At 48.0% G+C, this 6799-nt stretch overlaps 1 long non-coding RNA gene across 1 annotated transcript; it reads left to right on the top strand.

Annotated features, from left to right (window-relative positions):
- Nucleotides 1-2677: 2677 nt before the first annotated feature.
- Nucleotides 2678-6571, top strand: LOC139186441 (uncharacterized). The gene is made up of 2 exons (XR_011569994.1): nt 2678-5022; nt 6012-6571. It is a non-coding gene; the product is annotated as an uncharacterized lncRNA (long non-coding RNA).
- The last annotated feature ends 228 nt before the right edge of the window (nt 6572-6799 follow it).

Below are 6799 nucleotides of genomic sequence, written 5' to 3' on the forward strand. Positions count from 1 at the left end.
GAGGTCCCTGGCTTCTTTCCAGGGAGGAGTATGAGGGTTAGAACTCAGAGATAAGGAAAAAATGGAGACAGAGACCCAGGAAAGAGGCCCCCACTGAAGGTAAGAGCCTTTGTAAATGTGCCTTTGTTACCTGAGTGGATGTTCAATAAGCATTTGTTGAATGAATGAGTCAAAGCAAATCAAAAAGGGAAAAGCTATTGCATATGGAGCTCGGGCGTCACCACCAAGTGTCCCCCACCGGTTCCTTGTCAGGCTCTCGTCTGAAACACTCTGGAGCCTGTGGGGACCTTGGTGATGGTGTCCTCCTGAGAAGGTGAGCAGTGACTCTCTTCACAGGGTTGTGGCAGCTGTGAGCGGAGCTCCTGGACCTGGTTGATAGCAGAACCTGGACTAAAACCCGTATCCCGTGACGCCCAGCTCAACACGCTGTCTAATCTGTCAGGCTGTTGACCCAGCCAGGGAGTGTGTGCCACCCATGTACACCCCGCTGCGGGCGAGCATGGGGTGATTCACTCAGGCCTTGCCCCTGACCTCAGTAAAGCCAGGGGCCTCCTTAAGAACTTGCATCCCAGAAGGAAGACTTGACCTTGAACCCTGCGCTCCTCTTCACCTTGGGCAAAGCTTTTTACTCAGAAAGTTTACCTCTGCCCCCTGGCACAGTGAAGATGATGCCTAAGATCAGCAGATGAATGAACTCACAGTGACTCCTCTGTACCTGTGCTGAGTGACAGACGAAGGGACAGGTGCCCAAGTCGCCACAATATTCCCTTCCCTGCCGAGGAAGCACAGAGGGCTCTAGCCTAGAGCCCAGGTGAGGCTCCGCACTGCATCAGCCTAGATTTTTTTCTGGGTTGTTCGAAGCAAAAGAAGTAGTGCATCCCCTCCCCTTTTTCCTTCCCTCCTTTCCCTTGGACAGTTACTGAGTATTTGCTTCGTATTGGGCACTGGGGATAGAGTAGTGAGGGGCTTCCCTGGCAGCTCAGACGGGAAGAATCTGCCTGCAATGTGGGAGACCTGGGTTTGATCCCTGGGTCAGGAAAATCCCCTGGAGACAGGAATGGCAACCCACTCCATTATTCTTGCCTGGAGAATCCCACGAACAGAGGAGCCTGGCGAGCTACCGTCCATGGGGTCCCAAAGGGTGGGGCATGGCTAAGTAACTAACACTTTCACTACACTGTAGAGCACTGAACAGTGGCCCGCACCCTCATGGGGCTCACATTCCAATGGGGGGACAATAAAGTCAACACATAGCAAGGTAGCCAGTGAGGAAACAGCTTGGAGAGAGGGTTGGAAGGGGTTGTGGTTTTATTTAGGATGGTCGGTGAATACCCCCGCTCCCCTGGGGAGAAGTTGACCGTTGAGAATAGACTGGAAGGAGGGAGCAAGACTTTTAGGTATTTGGAGGAGAGTCTTTCAGACTGAAGGAGTAACTAGTGCAAATGTCCTGGGCAGGAGGGGCCCGTTTGCTTGAGGAAGAACAGGAGGGGCCACGAGGCTGAAGCCAAGAGTGTGTGAGGGGCCGAGACATCTATGAGAGAGAAGGTCTGGGGCCAGACCCTGAGATTATGAGGTCATTAGAAAGATGGGAAATCACTGGAGGATTATGAGCAGTAAATAGGTTGATGTGACTTTTGTTTAAGCGCTGTTCTCCCATCTGCTGGTTAAGGAGCAGGTGGAGGAGTTGGCACATCTCAGCTGTTAACCAAGGGGAGGCGACGAGACTGTGGACAGGGTGGGCCAGGGAGGACTGAGAAGTGGTGAATATATTTAAAACCTATTTCAAAAATGGAGCCAACACCCTTGCTGCTGGACTGGATGTGGGCCGTGAGCCAAGGAAAGGAGACAGGACCGCTGCAGATGCTTGGAGTCTCTTTTTGGCTGAGTAGCTTGGAAGATAATGTGTCCTGATCTGGGACAGGAAAGATGTGGGAAGGGCAGAGGGAGCATGAGGGCACTCGTATTGGGTGTATTAACCTTGAGTTAATGTGTAATAAGAATGAGAACAGCCTGTGTGTACTGAGCTCTTCCTCTGCGTCAGGCACTGGGCAAAGCGTCTTACAGATAGTGTCCCGTTTAATCCTACAACAGCACCACTGTCATCTCCATTTTCGATGTAAGAAAATGGGCAGTTGTGCCCATTCACAGCCTGACAAGACCTCCTGCAACAGCAGCAAAAATAGATCTTTCCCGTTTAATTGTTCTGCCCTAACTGCACGGTCATGGTTGGTACTGGCTCGTCACACTGTTAATGAAGAGATGAGTTTTCTCCTTGCTCCCACTGAACAGTGAGAGATTATCAGCTTTGTTCTGCTCCTGGAGCCCCGTCGATGCTCCACAGACACTTGAATGACTGCGTGAGTGAGCTTGCGGAACGTGTGGACACGACCACAGGCTGGGCTGAGTACATTTCTTGCAGGGTGGGGTCCGCCTATCTACTGGGCACATGACAGATTCGGGGGCGAGTGAGCTTGAAAACCAAGGGCATGAACAGTTCACAGTGAGCAACTGGGCTTCATAACTAGAAGCATCGAAAACAGAAAGTCTGAATCAGCACCTGAGGTGAGCAGCGTGGAGCAAAGTAAGAGTCGTGGGGTAGGAGGAGGTGGGAAGGGGGGTCAGTTCACGACTAATCTGTAAGAGTTGTCGGGTAGGAGGAGGTGGGAAGGGGGGTCAGTTCACAACTAATCTGTGGGACCTGGTGTGCTTTTCTGTTAGCAGCTGGGAGAGCCTTACTAGCTGGGGGAGTCCTAAAGAGGTCAGCGGTGTGCGCTGAAAAACAGAGACGTGGGAAGAGCTCCGGGTGTCCCATTCAAGAAGTGTATTCGTTACCTGTTGGTTGAGTAACGAATCACCCCAAACGGAGTGGCTCATGACCACCATGTTGATTTACGATGTCTCACGATCCAGGAGCAGCTGGTGACATCTTGGAGGCTCATCGCTGCAGTCTGACTGTCAGAAGCCTGTGCCCATGGTTGGCCCTCGATCAGGGGCAGAGAAGCAGGCTCACCTTTCCCTGGGAGGTGAATCCAAGAATGTGCTGGCATGTTTTATAACCACACAGAGGCATGTGACGTGGTCTGGGGATCTCATAATTATACCATCCTGATTACCCAGGACACTTATCATCTATCCAGTGGAAAGTTTCTTGGTGCCTACAATGATTGGCAATTCGTGTCAGATGGGCAGGGGGGATGATGTGACGTGCAGACAAGTTGGCTACATAATTTCTGAGTCTAAACGCCGCATCAGTGTTATTACCAAGGAAACCCCAGGCCTGGAAACACTTTTTTCCTGGCCTCAGGAGGGTATACATCAGAGCAGCCTGTAAAGTAGTCTGTATCCACAGGGATACAAAATAGAGCTAGGAATGCAGAAAAAGTAAGGAGATTGAGCTGGAAATGAGAAAGTGGCCTTGACTTTGTTGTGTTTTTGACTTGATACAGCAGCAGGAAATTCCAGGTCTTTGAGAGACAGCGATATTCTGGACCAGCTCATCAGCTGCCCCATGACTGTTAAAACCAACAGTGACACCAGTCCTTGCAAAATCAGACCGCTCATGCTACTGACCCCGGTGTGAAGGCACTGGGGTTCTGTGCGTGGAAACTGGACTGCAGATAATTGTTTTGTCAGAGGGGAACTGGGAGTTTAGTGAATATAGTCACTAAATGTAAGTGAATTAGTGAATTCAAATGTATTTCCAAGCGGAGTTTGAAAGCCTCCTGTAAGGACGTTGATTGCACCAGGGGATGTTTGCCTGATGCTGACTAATTAGAAAAGTCCATTCCGGGCTTGGCTTGAGTGAGCCCAGGAGCATAAAGTGTGTCACAATAGCTGGCACCCTGGAGTTCCTAGGATAACTCGCCATCTCCTTGGTTGAGTTTATTCAACACACAGACTCTCACTAAAGGCCACCGTGTCCCACCATGTGAAGCAATTGCCAACATGTTGTGGCACCAACAACTGGAGTTGTTACCTGTGGAGGTGAAACAAAGAGGAACCTCAGTGTCACCAGAAGCAATTCCTTGGACCATTTGCCACTGTCTGCAAAGGAGTCCAGACACCACCGTTGCAGGGCTGACTGGCTAGCAAAGACTCACTGGGGCTGGGGGACTTGCCATTTTGGGGTCCAGCCTTATGACCGACTTTTCAGTGTCTCAGGCTGGGCAGATTCCCATGAGGGCAGACCCCAGACCCACATCTCTTAGTGTGTGATGTTGTTCAGTTGCTAAATTGTGTCCAACTCTTTGCAGCCCCATGGACTGCAGCATGCCAGGCTACGCTGTTCTTCGCTATCTCCTGGCGTTTGCTCACACTCATGTTCATTGAGTCAGTGATGCTATCCACCATCTCACCTTCTGTTATCCGCTTCTCCTCCTGCCTTGTCTTTCCCACCATCAGAGTCGGCTCTGATGATGAGTCAGCTGTTCACATCAGGTAGCCAAAGTATTGGAGCTTTATCTTCAGCATCAGTCCTTCCAAGTCCTTCCAATGAATGTTCAGGATTGATTTCCTTTAGGATTGTCTGGTTTGATCTTGCTGTCCAAGGGACTCTCAAGAGTCTTCTACAGCACCACGATTTGAAAGCATCAGTTCTTGGGTGCTCAGCCTTCTTTATGGTCCAACTCTCACATCTGTACCTGACTACTGGAAAAACCATAGCTTTGACTATAGAGACCAGTGAAATGTAAGTTGGCAAATCTCACACGTATTATACAAAAATAAATTAATAAGTAAAGAAACTTAAAAGGGAGAAAAGAGAAAGTGAGCAAACAAATTTGAAAAACTGGGCTCAATAAAAAAGTTTACTTTTTGAAACAGGATTTCTCAGAGCCTTTAATATGCTACCATGCCTAGTGAATGTCCAGGACAGACAGCATTTTCACATCCTGCATGACCATCAGAGCCGTTTTCCCTGAGATCACCTTGGATGACTTCGTTTTCCAGCAGCAACTTTGGAATACACAGGCCTAGACTAGAACTGTTTAGAGTGTGGCCCTTCACCTGGTGGTCTCCAATGGGGTAAGTACGAAGTTGGGAATACGTCTTTAGAAAGTTTTCTGGCACTAGGGTAGAGAGAAATTTTATGTCTGTTGAAACTACCAAAGTAGTGGGGCTTATATTTTGTATTTCTTTGGTTAATTTCATGTTCTGAGTCATTACGTTTTAGGGTACTTCATAAAAAATATCCATGTGCAGCATACCAAAAGTGAAAAAAAACACCAGTCCTTTTCCTCATCATTTGAGAGCATCCCCACCAACAACAAACCCCAAATCAGATTTCTCTAGCATGAGGCCATGAGCACAAAGGTTTCCCCCAGGTAGCATCCTCTAGCCCGCAGGGCAGGCAGCCCTGCCTGTTGTCACTTCTTCATTCACCCATGATTTTATAGTCTGAGTGTGGAATCTCAGACCCTCGCCATGGTCCATCCACTCCTTGCTCACGGACAAGAAGCCCCAGGATGCTACCTTGTCAGGAGAGGGTTCTGGAGCAGAAAGGAGGCAACAGCCATTAGCCTGCCTGACCCACACCTCACATTCAGCACCTCCCATCCTTGGCGTGTTGCTGACAGTTCTTTGAAAACTTAAGAAAGTATAACAGGCTTTCAGAAATGGTATCTTCCCAACCGGGAGCTGAGGCCTGGGAGGATTTAAGGAACTGGGTTTAAACAATGCTTGCCTTTTTTTCTCCCTAATTGTGCTGGTCATGTGGGTTCCCCCGACCCCTTCACTCCTGCCAGCTTTCTTAAGTGTTCTCCAATAGAGGACTTAAATGTTTTCAAATAACAATGGTAATTGCCTTCACTGGAGTTCTTTAAAGGTAGATCCTTCTTGCCCACCTCCTCTGAAGGTGTGAATCATGCTCTGATTTATTGCTTAATGCTCAGTCCACATGGTATTATTTCTTTATATCTGTTAATGGGCATTGTAGGAGGGGAGGCAAAAAACTTCCAGAAGTCCCTATTTTTTTCAGCCTAGAATAATTACAAGTAATTTTTCTTTGTTTCCAGGAAATGGTAGATAATCAGCTTTATGTAAAGAAAAATATGCACATGGCATATGGCTGCACATTCCATCTGGGCCCTTCACAGAGAATTAGAACTCTTAACACCGCACGGGGCCTCCAGCAGAGGTGAGTTGCCTGTCATGTTTCTGGAGGCCCAGTCCTGTTATTAAGGGACAGTAGTTGGCCCTGCATAGTTTTTATCCCAAACAGCTGCATTCTTTCAAATGGTTGTTCGGTCTGCTTGACACACTCTAGGGAAGCAGGCAAAGCATCGTGACCTTCCCTCTGTGTACGAGGAACATGAGGATGAGGAGTCCACATGGAAGGAGGCACACGGCTGGGTGGAGGGAGCCTGGGACAAGTTTTCAGGAGCCAGCCCTTGGAGCATCCAGATACCCTCCTCTGCTCCTTATGTTCTTTTGTACGCCAGAGGGGACAGAAACAGGCCAGCTCTGGTTCTTAGAGTTCTAGTTTATGTTGAGTTTTAATCTCCTGGTTGGTGTTGTGTGAAATTGCTGAGAAATGTATCCATCAAAAGTAATCTATAAAGGGGGAAATTGGGAAGCATTGAGTTTTTCTTCTAAAATTCCTCTTGGAATGTGATGAACAAAAGCAAGTAATTTGTATTCAGGAGTTCTTATTCACTTATGCTTGTGTGTCGTTTCTTTGCCTTTGTTCACATTTTAGAAAGACAGTAAAAATAAATGTTTCCTCTGTAGTCTTCTGTGATCTATTTATTCATCCTATACCTATATCTTTATCTGTCTGTGTATCTATCCAATACATTTATCT

The sequence above is a fragment of the Bos indicus genome, chromosome 13, assembly GCF_029378745.1.
Source record: "Bos indicus isolate NIAB-ARS_2022 breed Sahiwal x Tharparkar chromosome 13, NIAB-ARS_B.indTharparkar_mat_pri_1.0, whole genome shotgun sequence".
Taxonomy (NCBI): Eukaryota; Metazoa; Chordata; class Mammalia; order Artiodactyla; family Bovidae; genus Bos; species Bos indicus.